General features: G+C 44.0%; 1 protein-coding gene across 2 annotated transcripts in view; it reads left to right on the top strand.

Annotated features, from left to right (window-relative positions):
* The first annotated feature begins 972 nt into the window (after nucleotides 1-972).
* Nucleotides 973-17,354, top strand: part of GNG13 (G protein subunit gamma 13) — a 51,893-nt gene continuing 35,511 nt past the window's right edge. Inside the window, exon 1 of one of the 2 annotated variants that reach the window (XM_077449402.1) lies at nucleotides 973-1,442. The gene's annotated coding sequence lies outside the window, so the exon portion shown is untranslated. The remainder of the gene's footprint in view (nucleotides 1,443-17,354) is intronic. The other variant, XM_077449401.1, reaches the window with a different exon arrangement.

The raw sequence follows: 17,354 nt of genomic DNA, 5'->3' as shown, positions 1-17,354 counted from the left end.
GCAGCTTGGCATTGCATGCCATTGCTGAGCCTATTATCTACTAGGACCCCCAGGTCCTTTTCCATCCTAGATTCCCCCAGAGGTTCTACCCCCAGTGTATAGATTGCATTCATATTTTTGCCACCCAAATGCATTATTTTATATTTTTCTACATTGAACCTCATTTGCCATGTAGTTGCCCACCCCATTAATTTGTTCAGATCTTTTTGCAAGGTTTCCACATCCTACAGAGAAGTTATTACCCTGCTTAGGTTAGTATCTTCCGCAAATACAGAGGTTGAGCTGTTTACCCCATCCTCCAGGTCATTTATGAACAAATTAAATAGGATTGATCCCAGCACAGAACCCTGAGGGACCCCACTACCCACCCCTGACCATTCCGAGTACTCCCCATTTATCACCACCCTCTGAACTCACCCTTGTAGCCAGTTTTCAATCCATGTACTCACCCTATGGTCCATGCCAACGGACCTTATTTTGCACAGTAAACGTTTATGGGGAACTGTGGAGCAGAAATACAACCCTGTTTGCCACCAGTTGAGACAAGCCCTAACCTACTCGTATATTAAAATTTTTTTTTTTTTTAAATTATTCCATTAAACCCAACGCAAACATGTCACGAGCATACAGGCTCGTCGCGTTGTCTCTGGTTGGCGCTGAACTCAGGACCCCCAGTGCAGCCAATTATATGCAAATGCGGTCTATTGTGCTTTAGATGTTGTCAAATAGTCATTTAGCTTGTAGGCACCACACATCTAACACCGCAAGACAAAACACCGAAGGCGTCGCGTGTGGCTGAGATCATGCCTCATTGTCGTAAGCAAGTGTCAATTGCTGTATCCAAAAGCACTGGGACGGCGCTCCTCGGGGGGGCAATTAATACAGATATCCAGGTATCTATGGTAGCCAAACATTGCAAGTCATTAGCATCAGGCAGTAATTAAATTGCAAAAATATACTGGGCAACTAATGAATCTTGACTGCATCTGAGGACATCCTTATCTGCCTCTCTCTCTCCCTCTCCCTTTTTTTTTTTTCTCCCTGTTCTCCAACAAAACCTACTTAATGCACAGAGCATTGTAAGTGCTTATGAGAAGACGAGCGTATACCAGCTGTGTCTCTCTCTCTCTCTCCATAAAACGCTATCTTTCGGCCAGCTTTTAACCCAACCCCAGAAAAAGGCCATCACTTCTGATAATCCTCCCTCTTTGCTGCAGCAGCTGGGCTGCACAACCATTAAAAGATTACATTGGAGATATTGGGGAGATTTAACCGGATTCAATCTGTTTAAAGGCCATTTGGAGTTTTGGTCGGGCTCCGGGATACACCTCCTCTATCCTTCTGTCAAGGATTGTTTTTTTTATACATCATTTTTTTTTTTTTATTATTACAGTGTTTTGTTTTTTTTCTGTCTTCTTTAGGAACGGTCACAGCAGTAAAAGGTAAGACCTATTTTAGTTCTTTATGCTCGGAATTGTATAGGCTTGAGCCATGTATATAGTTTGGACTTGGCGGTTTATAGGTTAATATCTGTTGCAGCTGAAGCGTGTCTAGACGCCGTTATAACACGGTACATTGGTGCAGTCTTTTTTTTTTTTTTTTACATTTACATACAAGGGGAGCTAAAAGTTGACATATTTTAGTCTATTTTTTGATAAAGGCTTGGTCCCCTAAGCTCAGTTATGGGTGGATACTGGTCGGCTATTTCAGCCATTGGCTTTTTTAAATCTCCAAGGGGTAAGATCTCCTCCCTTGAGTTCTTGGCTCTGCCTCTCATTTCCAGGAAGTCTCGCTCCTGCTGCAGCAGGAGGTACCCTGGCTATCCCCCGCAACATGCTGCTTTATGTCAGATCCCTATGTAATGGTCATAGTGGATGGGCGGAGCTGGGAACGCAGCTGAGCAGACCTCACAGAGGGAGTCCCGGAGGGTTGCTGGGATTCAGCATCTGGCCAGCGCCTGGAGAAGCAAACAACTGTTATGGGATTTATTAAAGGGGTTGTAAACCTTTGTGTTTTTTTCACTGCATTAAGGTGAAAAAACACCTGGCAGTGACCCCAGCCCCCCCGTTTTACTTACCTGACTTGACCCGGTGGGGACGCGCTGTCCCTCTGCCCGGGGTTCTCAGCTCTTGATTGGATAGATTGATAGCAGCACAGCCATTGGCTCCTGCTGCTGTCAATCAAATCCAATGACACGCGCTCCGGGGGGCAGGGAGAAGTCATACATTCGGCGGCTATGGACACCGAATGCTGGACTCGGGAGCACGCCTGCAAGGTAACCCCCCCCAAGGAGAGCGCTTTTCCCAGGGGGTTATCTGATGCAGGGAGGAGCCGCCGGGGGACCCCAGCAGTCAAGGATCGGGGAGGCTCTGTGCAAAACGAGCTGCACAGTGGAGGTAAGTATGATATGTTTGTTATTTAAAAAAAAACACAAAAAAAAAACCCAACCCTTACAATCACTTTAATCCTTCAAACCAGGAGCTATATAGATGTTATAACATAAAAAAACTGGGCAGATCTCAGTGCCTCCCTTTAACCAATGGGCAGTTATTTTGGCTACTATGAACTAAAAATCATACCGTCTGGTCGCTGTGGGTTACTGCGCTTTGTGGGTTGTCATCACAATTCTTGGTTTTAGTAAGACCCCATATACAGTATTAGATTTTCTGCAGATATTTGTCTTCAGATTTACCAAAAACATATAATATGAGGTCAAACCTTAAAGTGATTGTAAAGCTTTGTGTGTGTGTGTTTTTTTTTTTTTATCACAAACATGTCATACTTACCTCCCCTGTGCAGCTCGTTTTGCACACAGTGGCCCCCAACATCCTCTTCTGGGGTCCCCTGGCAGCTCTTGCGGCTCCTCCCCATATCAGATAACCCCCTAGGAGAAGCGCTCTTCTGAGGGGGTTACCTTGCGGGCGTGCTCCCGAGTCCAGCTTTTGCCTCCACAGACATGAATGCTGGACTTGGCGCCGCCCCCGCATCATTGGATTTGATTGACAGCAGTGGGAGCCAATGGCTGCACTGCTATCAATCTATCCAATCAAGTGCCAAGAACCCCGGAGAGATGCACAGCGCATTCGCGCCATTGGAAATTCCAGGGCTCAGGTAAGGAAAACGGAGGGGGCTGGTGACTGACAGAAGTTTTTTCACCTTAATGCATAGGATGCAAAAAACACGAAGGTTTACAACCACTTTAAGTGTTTACATTTTTATACAATCAGGCAGGCCCTTCCACTACATGGTAAACAAAAATCTGCAGAAAATCTAATAGTGTGTATGGGGGTCTAATATGTTTATTAGTGTCAGTGGTGTGTTATTGCTCATTAATATTTTTACCAGGACAATGAGATCGGACCACTGTCATAATATAACAGAGTGATTATAAGGTGTATTAAATATCGCACGTTTCTGATATGTTTGCTACAACCTTTCGCAACTATTTAGGATGGAGGAGCCCTTAAAATAATTTTATTAGCAACAGTTACCCTAAGAACTGGATTAGTAAAGTTTATAGCCCATGGTATATTATTATGAACTCTAGTCTGATATAAAAGAAAAAAGGAATACTTTGACATTCAACAAACATTCTCCACAAGCGAATCTTGTAGATCCATGCATTATACATGACAGTAATTGATTCTCCACCAGAGAATGTTTGGTGAAATTCACATTCACTATTTTATGAATAGGCCCTTTGGTGTATTGGATACCTAGGCCTGCTATATACAACAAAATGATTTAAAGTCCTAAAAAAAACAAATTATGATAATGATCAGACAGTAAAAAAAAGTAGTGTTCCCCCACATTGAAGAAGGATTGTCTTTGGTGGTCACTGGGAAGAATGTTCCTTACATTGGCATTCATTGGGAAGAATATTCCTTATATTGACATTCATTGGGAAGACTATTCCTTACATTGGCATTCATTGGGAAGAATGTTCCTTACATTGACATTCATTGGGAAGAATGTTCCTTACATTGGCATTCATTGGGAAGAATATTCCTTACTTTGCCGCTCATTGGGAAGAATATTCCTTACATTGGCACTCCTTGGAAAGAATTCTTATTACAATGGCACTCGTTGAGAAGAATGTTCTTTACATTTGTGGTCATTGGGAAGAAAGTTCCTTACATTGGCACTCAGTGGGGGGAAAAAAAATTGGTGGTCATTTGGTAGAATGGCCCTTACAGATCGCTTAAAAGGTCATTGTTGTCTGTGGGAACTTTTCTGAGAGGCAGGAATTGCTCATTGCTCAAGGAACTCATAACAACCTCTGGAGGAACCCTGACTGATATCGGCTGGCTTAACCACTAGTCTAAAGATTGTGTTGGGTAAAGCAGTATTAAACCCAAAATGTAATATATTGCAGCTTACCGATTCTTCGATATGGTGGCTGCATTCGACTTTTTTATTAGTATCCCCCCCACCCTCTGTTTTCACCTGGTGATCTGGCCAGTAAATCCTGAAAACATGACCTGTTGGGGCACCTTGAGAACGGGAGTTGAGAAACACTGTGTTAGATGGACTAGCAGATTTAGATATAAATTGAATAACATAACAAATTGAAGAAAAACTCTATAAGCAGTCACAGCAAACCATTTTTTTTCCTTTTGAGATAAAGGTTTTACATAAATAAAGGCTGATCATGGTAAGCACTACTGTCAAGTGTTCTGTGGTTTATCTCATCTCTTTAAATTATTAATGCTGCTGGAGAGCTTGTGCTTTTGAAAAACAGATTTACTGGCCAGATTATCAGATAAAAATAGAAGATAGAAAGCCTAAAAAAAAAGAAAATGAATGCGACCATCACATTTAATGTTTGTTGTTGGATTTATTACCATCTTAATAAACAGACACCTGTAATTCACTAGGTTTTGTGTGTGTGTGGGGGGGGGGGACGGGTGAGTGATCGTAAAGGGACAATCCATTAAACAATACCATAGGTGGAGTCTGGTTGGAGGAGTCACCTATTGATTATTTGTCTCTTGAGGAATCCTCTTCCTGGCTTTGGCTTGACCAGCGTGGGATGCTGGGTGACCTTGATAACCGCTGTGTGGTCCTCCCTGTTGCTTCTGCTAAAATAAAGACAAACAATTCAGTAGGGAGAGGGGAAACCCTTCCTAATGATCACAGCAGGTGTGCATTCTCTAGGCATGCAAGACTAATCGATCGATCCACACTTTACACAAACTGGAATGAGTCATGGAAATGTCACAATGTGTGCTCTTCTCGGTTTAAAATGTTGCTAACCAAGAAATGCCATGCAAGCCCATCAAACGCAGCCACTGTGCCCAAAAGAAAGCTCTATTTGTGGGAAAAAAAAGGACGTAAATTTTGTTTGGGTGCAACGTCGCATAGCCGCGCAATTGTCAGTTAAATTGGCGCAGTGCCGAATCGCAAAAAGTGCTCTGGTCAGGAATTGGGTAAAATCTTCCGGGGCTGAAGCGGTTAAAGTGTTACTACAACAGTAAAATCAGTCTGTATATGCAATAAACCATGCTTGTTATACTCACTGTGGAACCTAAGGGGTTATTCCTCTGCATTGTGTTTGGTCCTGTCTTCTCTGATCCTCTCCTCCTTCCACTGTGCCCATCAATTGCCACCACTATGCCATCAAACGCCGCCACTGTGCCCATCAAACGCCGCCACTGTGCCCATCAAACGCCGCCACTGTGCCCATCAAACGCCGCCACTGTGCCCATCAAACGCCGCCACTGTGCCCATCAAACGCCGCCACTGTGCCCATCAAACGCCGCCACTGTGCCCATCAAACGCCGCCACTGTGCCCATCAAACGCCGCCACTGTGCCCATCAAACGCCGCCACTGTGCTCATCAAACGCCGCCACTGTGCCCATCAAACGCCGCCACTGTGCCCATCAATCGCCGCCACTGTGCCCATCAATTGCCCCCACTGTGCCCATCAATTGCCCCCACTGTGCCCATCAATTGCCCCCACTGTGCCCATCAATTGCCCCCACTGTGCCCATCAATTGCCCCCACTGTGCCCATCAATTTCTCCCACTGTGCCCATCAATTTCTCCCACTGTGCCCATCAATTTCTCCCACTGTGCCATATCAAATGCTGCCAGTGTGCCCCCGCCATCTGCACTTACCTGTCAGCTCCTCAATGTCTTCTCCCGTCCTCTGCTATGATTGAACACCTGGTGTCCAATCACAGCACCTGTCGTTTCAGCCAATCAGCTGACAGGTGACAGATCCGAGCACCTGATTGGCAGAGAGGTGGTTTAGTGTTAGGAAAGCGAATATTTATTTGCTTTTCTAACACAGCTGAGTGACCTGCTGTGTTAGATGTTAGGCAGCGGCGGCCATAGATAGATTCATGCAATGCATGAATCTATTGGTGCTAGAGGGGTGGCTGGAGAGAACATGGGCTGCCACTGGTCAATGGATTGGTATTTTGGACAGCTATTTTAGCTAAGAGAAATTCCCAAAACATGGCCTGTTGGGGGTACTTGAGGACAGGTTTGGGAACAACTGCCCTAGACAGCATAAGCAATTACCCCTTGCAGTGCGGGCACAGCCCCACTACCAAATGCTGAAATATCAATTACAAGTGGACTGGCCCTTTAAAGTTGAACTCCCAGGCAGATATAAAACATATAAAATAATACATCTCTGTAATCAATAACCCACTATTAGGCTCAGTTCACACTGTGGTGGCTTCAAAGTCGCCCGACTCTGAAGCTGCTCCGTACATCGCGACTTCAGCGTGGCTTGCAATTGCAAATGACGTTTCTAATAGAAGTCAATGCAAGCCGCACCAAAGTTGTCCCCAAGTAGTGCAGGAAACTTTTTCTAAGTCAGAGTCCCTTTGATTAGAATGGTTCCATTGCACTGAAGGAGCGTGACTTAGACGACCGACAAGTCGCTGCAGTGTGAACTGAGCCACAAAGTGGTTGTAAAGGCTCAAGTTTTTCTTTACCTTCACACATTCTATGCATGAAGGTAAATAAACCTTCTGTGTGCAGCAACCCCCCCCCCCCCCCCCAAACAATATGTACCTGAGCCCCATTGTGATCCAGAGATGTGCACGAGAGACTCGGCTCTCTGGGGAATCTCCCTCCTCACTGGCCAGTGAGCCAATGAGGGGAGAGGTGGCAGGGCCAAGCCATGGCTTTGCGGGCGATTGGACACGCAGAGCAGCAGCTCGTGAGCAAGCCTGCTTGGGTGCCCCCTACAGCAAGCTGTTTGCTATGGTAGCACTTGGCAGGAGGGAGGGGCCAGGAGCGCCGGCTGGAGCCCCGAAAACAGGAGAATCGGGGCCGCTCTGTACAAATCCATTACACAGAGCAGGTAAGTATGACTTCTTTGTAATCCCTTTGCCTTTAATATTACTTTGAACGTAATGTATTTTTAAGTGCAAGTTCTTGAATTGAATTGGCATCAGCCTCTTTCAGTCCTTGTTCAGCAGAGCTCACACTAGGAGAGAGAGAAGCAGCACAAGGATCCAGTTAGGCATGTTGCAGATGGGAGGAGAGAGCAGAGTGACAGAAAGCTGAGCTCTTTCTCCTTTCACTGTGCACTGACAGATCAGGGGTCCATCAATCAAACATCATTGTGCAATCATCTTGTTTGTTCTAAACTAAAGATCCAATAGGTTGCTATGACTTGTTGCTCACCTTACTAAATAAGACTGCCTTTTTACCAACGCCGTCTTCTGTGTCCAAATCAACAAGGCTGCCATTCACAGAAAACCTTGCATTTTTCTTAATGCAAAACATTTTCAGATTGGATAAGGTGAAAAGGTGGGGCAGTGATGTCACAATCTCCACCTCATCCAATCAGAGAACCCTTTGTCTTTATTGAGAGTGGTGCAAGGTGTTCTGTGAAAGGTGCCCATTCCAAGCAAGCGGCTCTCTGTGGATACTAAGCAGCAGGGCAGCCACTCAACACAGGACCCCGAAGACTGTGGCCATTATTGTATTAGTGGTGACTACTACAGTGATTCTCTACTTCCACAGTGGTCCCACAGAGTATGGATTATTACATTGGTTCCAGCTAGACCAATATAACTATGCAAAAAAAAAAAAAAAAAAAAAACATTCCTAGAATTCCGCTTTAATATATATTTTCCTTAAACTACAAGCAATGTAAAGTGCCGAATGTGACCTGATATCAGAATCCGCTAGTCCCTGTAGAGCAGAGCTGGAGTTTGAGAGGAGGAAGCAGTACCGGCACTGACAAGGAGCATCCTAATAGGAGGAGAGGGCAGAGTGGCAGGGAGATGAGCTCATCACTGTGAGACTTCTCCTTTCACTGTCCAGTCACAGGCAGGGGGCGGATCCAGGACAATCCTGTCTCAGAGGAAGTGGGTTGAATGATGCCCGTCATCAGACTGAGGACATCTAGCAGCTGGAAAAAGTACTGCAGGGTAAAATCTCTGCATTAAAGCTGAGCATTGCAGCAAAGGCTAGTTTTATGTTTTGAGTTTATAGGCTATTCATTTTTAGATTGTTATTTGCGGATGGAGTTCCTCCTTAACCAGTTGCCGACCGCTGCACGCCGATACACGTCAGCACAATGGCAGCTGTGGGCAAATGGCTGTACCTGTACATCCCCCCTGTAAGAGCTGGGGGCATACAGCTTGACCCTGCCCACGGGACCGGCGGACTCGATGTCCGCCGGTCTCCCAGCGATCGTGTCACGGAGCCTCAGAACAGGGAGGTGCCTATGTAAACAAAGCATTTCCCCGTTCTGGCTTGTGTTATGACAGAGATCACCGCTCCCTGTCATCGGGAGCAGTGATCGCTGTCATGTGACGTGAAGCCCACCCGCCCCACAGTTAGAATCACTCCCTAGGACACACTTAGCCCCTTCATCGCCCCCCTAGTGGTTAAGCCAGTGACATTTACACAGTAATCAATGCATTTTTATAGCACTGATCACTGTATAAATGACAATGGTCCCAAAATACTGTAAAAAATGTCTGATGTGTCTGCCATAATGTGGCAGTCCTGATAAAAATTGCTGATTGCCTCCATTACTTAAAAAAAAAAAAAAGAATAATAAAAATTACATAAAATTATCTCTTATTTTGTAGACGCTATAACTTTTGCGCAAACCAATCGATATACGCTTATTGAGCCTAAACTGAGGAAAAAAAATGTTTTTATATATTTTTGGGGATATTAATAAAAAGTAAAAAATAATGCGTTTTTTTTTCAAAATTGTCACTTTTTTGTTTATAGCGCAAAAAATAAAAAAAACTGCAGAGGTGATCAAATACCACCAAAAGAAAGCTCTATTTGTGCGAAAAAAGGACATAAATTTTGTTTGGGTGCAATGTCGCACGACCGTGCAATTGTCAGTTAAAGCGACACAGTGCCGAATCGCAAAAAGTGCTCTGGTCAGGAATTGGGTAAAATCTTCCGGGGCTGAAGCGGTTAAAGTATTACTAAACCCACAACAGTAAAATCAGTCTGTATATGCAATAAAGCATGCTTCTTATACTCACTGTGGAACCTAAGGGGTTATTCCTCTACATTGTGTTTGGTCCCGTCTTCTCTGATCCTCCCCTTCTTCCATTGTCCCCAATCCATCTGCTCTATTCACTGTGGAACCTAAGGAGTTAATCCTCCGCATTGTGTAAAAAGGCTTTTTGATCCTGTATGCACAGATCCTCCTCTTCTTCTTCTTCCACTGACTCCAAAACATGTCCGGATAAGACAAAGTTACAGGAGTTAGGCTGCACATGCTCAGTTTGATGTGTATTGCTAGAGAGTTTTTTTTTTCTTGGGAGGGTGCATGTGATCAGCACAGGTCCAATCAGCACTATCCAGACAGTGGGTTGGGGGTCCTGGATCCTAATAGGACAGACAGTGCAGTATGAAAAGTCCTCCTTTAAGCTTTAACCAGACACTGATAGAAGTCACAAGACTGCTATATACTGCTGATAAGAAAAGGTATTTAGTTGGAAATGCAATTATTTTAGTAAATATAAACTTCTATGTTCTGTGAGAGACCAGATATAGTGAATGCAGGCGCCTGGGTTTAGCAATAGCCACAGATACTATGAGGGCCGTACGGTGGGTTTGAGATGAAGCTGGTTTATTCCAGGTGATTGAGTGGCCAATCGGCAAACACCAATATCTGGAAATATGGAGTCGTTTTCTTTGCTCCTGATAAACATATGGAGTGGGGAGGGAATGAAAGGGAACCTGGCATGCAGAAAGTCCCACTTCCCAAGTTGATACTAAAGCCCCATACACACATCAGATTTTCTGCAGACTTTTGTCTTCAGATTTACCAAAACCATATAATGAGGTCAAACCTCAAGAGTTTCAATGTGTATGCAATCAGGCAGGCCCTTCTACTACATGTTTTTGATAAATCTGAAGACAAAAATCTGCAGAAAATCTAATAGTGTGTATGGAGCTTTAGGCTGGCCATACATTATACAATTTTCCTTTAGATTTACCAAAACCATATAATATGAGGTCAAACCTAAACACTTTTTTTTAATTTGTAGGCAATCAGGTAGGCCCATGCAATAGTTTAAGGTAACTCTAAAGGAAATGTAACCCCCCTCTCCCCAAAAAAATGTACAATGTGTATCCAGCTTTAGGTTGGTCATAGATGGATTGTTTTTTGCTGGAATAAAAAAAAAAATAGATTCCTCCATCCACACATGTGAGGTGGATGGAGGAACAATTGACGCCGAGACATTGTATTCTGACAGTGGGCACTCTCTGCTGTCAGAATACACCGATCAGCTGCTGATCGAGAACATTTTTGACGGAAGTCGATCGTCGGTGTGACTTCTGTTGAGTGAGAGCGGGCCACACATAGATCGAAATTCAGATGGCCCCTCATCAAATAGCTGAATTTCGATCCATCTGTGACCAGCTTTAGTATCTTAGGGGGCTGCCTAAAAATCACTCGCCCAAGAGCCAGAGGAGGTGAGAGGTTTGCCTATATAGTCACCTGTATGGCCGCTCAGGTCTTCCCTGTGGCTCAGCAGACAGTGCAGCATGAGGAACGCTTTGTTCCCTTTACTCCGCAGAGAAGGGAAGTGGGGGTCATGGTTGTACAGGATGTCAATTATGATGCTAGGAAGGTTCAATTAATGTAAACCCAATCAATAAAATTTCATATAACCTTTTAATGTACATGATAAAGTGTTACTAAACCCACAACAGTAAAATCAGTCTGTATATGCAGTAAAGCATGCTGGTTATACTCACTGTGGAACCTAAGGGGTTATTCCTCTGCATTGCGTTTGGTCCCGTCTTCTCTGATCTGATCCTCCCCTTCTTCCACTGTTCCCAATCCATCTGCTGATTGGGGACAGTCTGGGCCAATCAGCACTCTCCAGACAAGAAGGTCAGGGATTCCTGCAGCCTCATAGGTCAGAGCAGAATGAGAACTCCTCCTACAAGCTTTAACCAGACACTGATAGAAGTCATAAGACTGTTATATACTGCTGACGAGAAAAGGTATTTAGCAGTTTATATTTACGAAAATAATTGAATTTCCAGGTTCTGTGTACTGTGGGAGACCAGATATAGTGAATGCAGGGTCCTGGGTTTAGTAACACTTTAACCACTTCAGCCCCGGAAGATTTGGCTGCTGAATGACCGGGCCATTTTTTGTGATTCGGCACTACGTTTCTTTAACTGACAATTGCGCGGTCGTGCGACGTTGTAACCAAACAAAATTGATGTCCTTTTTTTTCCCCACAAATAGAGCTTTCTTTTGGTGGTATTTGATCATCTCTGTGGTTTTTATTTTTTGCGCTATAAACAAAAAAAGAGCGACAATTAAAAAAACAAAACAAAAAAAACACAGTATTTTGTACTTTTTGCTAAAATAAATACCCCCATTTTTTTTTTTTAAAGTACATTTTTCTTCAGTTTAGGCCGATATGTATTCTTCTACATATTTTTGGTAATAAAAATCGCAATAAGCATTTATTGATTGGTTTGCGCAAAAGCTATAGAGTCTACAAAATAGGGGATAGATTTATAGCATTTTTATTATAATTGTTTTTTTACTAGTGTGACTGCAACATTATGGCAGACACATCAGACAATTCTGACATATTTTTGAGACCATTGTCATTTATACAGCGATCAGTGCTATAAAAATGCATTGATTACTGTAAAAATGTCACTGGCAGTGAAGGGGTTAACACTAGGAGGTGATTAAAGGGTTAAATGTTTCCCTTAGTGTGTGTGTTCTAACTGAAGGGGGGAGGGGACTTTCTGGGGGGAAGAGATTGCTCAGTGTTCATACTTTGTATGAACACACGATCAGTCTCTTCTCCCCTCAGAGAACCGGGATCTCGCCGTGTCACGAGCGATCGCGGGAGCCGACGCATCGGCTTCGGGGGCGAGCTGCGGGTGCACGCCCCTAGTGGCCAAAAAAGGAAGCGATGTAAAATAACGGCAAATCGCGCAGCCGAGCCATGTTGCCACAGTACAACTGCGGCGGCTGGTCGGCAAGCGGGTAAAGAGGAAGTAAACGCCCCTTGTGTGTTTGTACCTATAGGTACTGTAAATATCTCCTAAACTTGCCTCTGGAATATATTTACTGTATTCTGTGGCAATTGCCTAATTGGTGAATGTGCTCTGACGGAACGGCTGCCCATGCCGTGATCGTTGGCCCCTGCGCGTGACGTCATTGCGGCTCTGGCCAATCACAGCGCCAGATCCCGCGAACCCTGAAGAAACACTGGGGAATATGTCGATGGTATGCAGGCGGCACTGCAGGGCTTCGTTTTGTGGTAAGTATTTGATAATGAGCTAGTATGCAGTGAAGCGGCAGCTTTTATTGAAATCATGCTTGGTGATCCTGCCATGAAGGTTCCTTGTTTAGACACGTCCTGGTAAAGGGTGACAACGTTCTTCCCTTGTCTCCCATTTGTGCTCCTGCGTTGTCACCCTGTGACATGGGTTACCAAGTGGCTGTTTCAACACATTACACAAGCATGGTCCACTATTGTCACCACCACCCCCCTGAGAAATGCCATGCAGCCATCACAGAATGTAGCCAGGAAGTGGCTGCAAAGAAGCTGCAGGAGGCCAACACTTGGATGCAAAAAAAAAAAAAAAAGATGAAAACAGATATTTTATTGTAAAAGTACAACCCCCCCCCCCCCCCCCCCAAAAAAAAAAAAACAGGCATTTGTTTAATATGCAGTGCTTTACCAAACTAAATGTCATCCAGTTAGGGTTTTACATCCCCCTATAGGGAAGCAATGCTCAGACGGGTTCCATAACTCCCCAGTATTGGGGTGTTGGTAATACTGATCACCTCTCATGGTACAGATGAGGGCCAGACAGGCTGAGCTTACTCACTTCCGAACTGCCGCACGCCGATATATGCCTTATTTCGAAGTGGAATATCGTTGTTATGGCAGCAGCTAGCTGCCATAACCCCAGTAACCGCTTCTTCGGCCGGCGGTCTGCTTTCCGATAAGAGTGGTCTCTGTGGCGGATTCGCTGCAAGATCACTTTTAACCGGCGCCACCGCCTCCCTTCGCCTCCATCGGCAGCAGCAGAGGCGATCGGATCTTCACCCTTGCTGGGCATGGAGACGAGTGAGGGGAAGATGGCCCCCATCCATCTCCATAACATTGCAGGTTGGAAGCGACGTGAAAACTTCACTTCCGCCCATAGCTCTTAAAGGACCATTTTGTATTTATTTTTTTAAATGACCATTTTTTTATTTATTTTTTTATTGCATTTTAGTGTAAATATGAGATCTGAGGTCTTTTCGACCCCACATCTCATATTTAAGAGGTCCTGTCATGCTTTTTTATTCTATTACAAGGGATGTTTACATTACAGCTCGCGCCCAGAAGCGAACGCATACGTGAGTAGCGCCCGCTTATGAAAATGGTGTTCAAACAACACATGTGAGGTATCGCCGCGATCGGCAGAGCGAGAGCAATAATTCTTGCCCTAGACCTCCTCTGTAACTAAAAACATGCAACCTGTAGAATTTTTTAAACGTCACCTATGGAGATTTTAAGGTTAAAAATTTGTCGCCATTCCACAAGCGGGCGCAATTTTGAAGCATGACATGTTGGGTATCAATTTATTTGGTGTGACATTATCTTTCACAATATAAAAAAATAATAATTAGGCTAACTTTACTGTTGTCTTATTTTTTATTAAAAAATTTTGTATTTTTTCCTAAAAAAAGTGTGCTTGTAAGACCGCTGCGCAAATACAGTTTGACAGAAAGTATTGCAATGAGCGCCATTTTATTCTCTCGGGTGTTAGAAAAAAAAAAATTATAATGTTTGGGGGTTCTAAGTTTTTTTATAGCAAAAACAAAATGTTTTTAACTTGTAAACAACAAATCTAAAAAAGAGGCTTGGTACTTAAGTGGTTAATGAGTCCTTGCAGTCCCCCTGGGGTTGAGTGCTTGGCTGTACCATGGGGGGGGGGGGGGACTTGCTCCATTAATATGGCGGTGTTGTCACTGGCTGGGCCTGGCTCAGGTGTCTCCTCCTCGCTCCTCTCCTCCTCACTCCTCTCCTAATAAATCTCTGGATGGTGATGCAGTGCAGCATTCCGCCTGGAGAGATCTTGTCAGATGATTGCAGCGTTTGCATTCACAGAGGATAGACAGCAAGTCGCCCAGGAGAACGTAGCAATGCCTTTGTTTTAGAATCACTCTGCAGATCTCTACAGATGGTTCTTTCTTTATGTGTGCCGCTCATCCCTTACCCTCCGCTCCACTCTGCGGATATTGATTGGGGTGGAGGGTGGGGGGGTCAGCTTGTGCGGAAAATTTGGCGTTGACTGGAAAAGTCCAGAGGCTAAATACACAATTCCCACATCGATCGCAGGCCGATTCGTCTCACTTAAAGCAGCGCCTCCCAATCCTTTGTTCAGTCATGGTACCCTTTAAAAGTGTGCAAAATCAAGAGGTACCCCCAGCTCAAATGCTAAAAATTTGGATTAGTATTAAACCCAAAAGAAAATATGTATTACATTGCAATTATAGTACCAATTCTTAGACGTGGTGGCTGAATTTGTTTTTCTTTTTTAGGCTTTGTTTCTTTTATTTTTCAACAGCACAAGCTGTCCTGAAGAGGTATCAGTTAGAAGGTTGAGACAAGTCATTTACCACTGACAGGGGTGCTTACAATGATCTGCTTTTTTCATTTATGTAAAGCCTTTATCCTCGAAGGGAAAAAAAAAACTGTTTGCTGCAACTGTTTATAAAGTGTGAGCTGAAGTTTGGCTTCAAGTCTCAGTTCTTTTTGGTTTAAAAATAACAAACATGTTCTACTTACCTCCTCTGTGCAGTTGGTTTTGCACAGAGCAGCCTGGATACTCCTCCTCTCTGGTCCTTCATTGGTGCTCCTGGCCCCTCTCTCCTGTCGAGTGCCCCCACAGCCAGAAGCTTTCTATAGGGGACGTCCGAGCAGAGTCACAGCTCGGGTGTCTGCGGCTCAGCCTGCCACTCTCTCTCATTGGTTTACTGACTTTGATTGCCATTGGCTCCATGGGCGTCCGCAGGTAGGGGCAAGTGGGGTCAAGTGACGCCCCCCCCCCCCCGGATTTGAGGATCAGATCTTAAATTCAGCACAGTTGCGTCACTATCGGGGCTTCCTGCCCGATCCGTTCCTTCCCTATTGGCCATAACTGAGGGCCAATCAAAGGAGACAAGGAGAGGAGAACATCATGGGACATGTAGTCCCAAAGATTGGCAGCCCCATTTTCCACAGGGAGGTGGGTGGCTACAGCTCGATCAAGAGAGAGATTGAGAGACTGCAGCCTGGAAAAAAGCTGAGGGAGAGAGTGCTACAGGCCAAAGAATGAGGAGTGTGCCGGGCGGAAGTCAGAGAGACCAGGGTACAGACATGCTACACTACTGACCAGAGTGGCCCCCGGGGGACCCAGAGTGATCGATCGTCCAACCGGAGGTATCACTGCTGTAGCTTTGCTGGGTCTGGTAAGAGGGCCTGTTTGGTCATTATCCATTACTTATCCTAGGGAATGTACTATGTCTGCAGTCTCTGAACATGATAATGTGATAATGACATTGTCGAAAAGGGGTGGTGGATGGGTGACCCTAAAATGATGCCCCCCCCTGAAAAAAGTTCTGCGGACGCCCATGATTGGCTCCTGCTGCTGTCTCAGCCAACAAGAGGGAGTCCTAGACAGCCGAGCCTCTTGTGAAACATCACTGGATCAAGATGGGGTTCGTGTAAGTATGAGGAGGACTGCTGCATACAGAAGGTTTTTTTTTTTTATCTTAATGCATAGAATGTATTAACCACTTCAACTCCGAGCCTCTTTTTTACACTTGTTTACAAGTTAAAATATTTTTTTTTGCTAGAAATTAACTTAGAACCCCAAACACATATATAAATATATACATACACACACACATACATATACATATATATATATATATATATATATATATATATATATATAAACACACACACACAATTATTTATCTATTTTTTCTAACACCCTAGAAAATTTAATAGCGGTGGTTGCAATACTTTGTCACACCGTATTTGCGCAGCATTCTTACAAACGCACTTTTTTTTTTTTTTTAAATACCCTTTTTTGAATTAAAAGAGACAACAGTAAAGTTAGCACATTTTTTTTTTTATGGTGAAAGATAATGTTACGCCGAGTAAATTGAAACCCAACATGTCACGTTTCAAAATTGCGCCCACTTGTGGAATGGCGACTTAATTTTACCCTTAAAAATATCCATAGGCGATGTTTAAAAAATTCTAGATTGCCAGTTTTGAGTTACAGAGGAGGTCTAGGGCTAGAATTATTGCTCTTGCACTAACAATCGCAGCGATAGCTCACGTGTGGTCTGAACACCGTTTTCATATGCGGGTGCTACTCACGTATACGTTCGCTTCTGCACACCAGCTTGTCGGGACGGGGCAATTTCAATTTTTTTTTCTTATTTATTTTACTTTTATTTATTTTTTAAGCTGTTTTTTTTATTATTTTTTTTATTTTTGGGCCACTTCTATTCCTATTACAAGGAATGTAAATATCCCTTGTAATAGAAAAAAAAGCATGACAGGACCTCTTAAATATGAGATCAATGAGTCAAAAAGACCTCAGATCTCATATTTACACTAAAATGCAATAAAAAAATAAATCACTTGGAAAAAAAATAATAAAATTCTCCTTTAAGAGCTATGGGCAGAAGTGATGTTTGACGTCGCTTCCACCCTCCCATGCCATGGACCCCTCCCGCCAGATTGACAATGCTGCTGTCTGCTCTGTCAACTGTATCCAGAGTGGAGGCACTCTAGTACAGGAGTTGTGTTGCTGGCCAGATCACCAGCTGAAAACAGAGGGGGTAAAGTCTAAAAAAGAAAACAAAT

Source organism: Lithobates pipiens, unplaced genomic scaffold, assembly GCF_037356315.1.
Source record: "Lithobates pipiens isolate NorthernLeopardFrog02 unplaced genomic scaffold, aLitPip1_a1.2 Scaffold_22, whole genome shotgun sequence".
Lineage (NCBI taxonomy): Eukaryota > Metazoa > Chordata > Amphibia > Anura > Ranidae > Lithobates > Lithobates pipiens.
The sequence above is the reverse complement of the archived record's forward strand: the minus strand, read 5'-3'. Positions and strand labels throughout refer to the sequence as shown.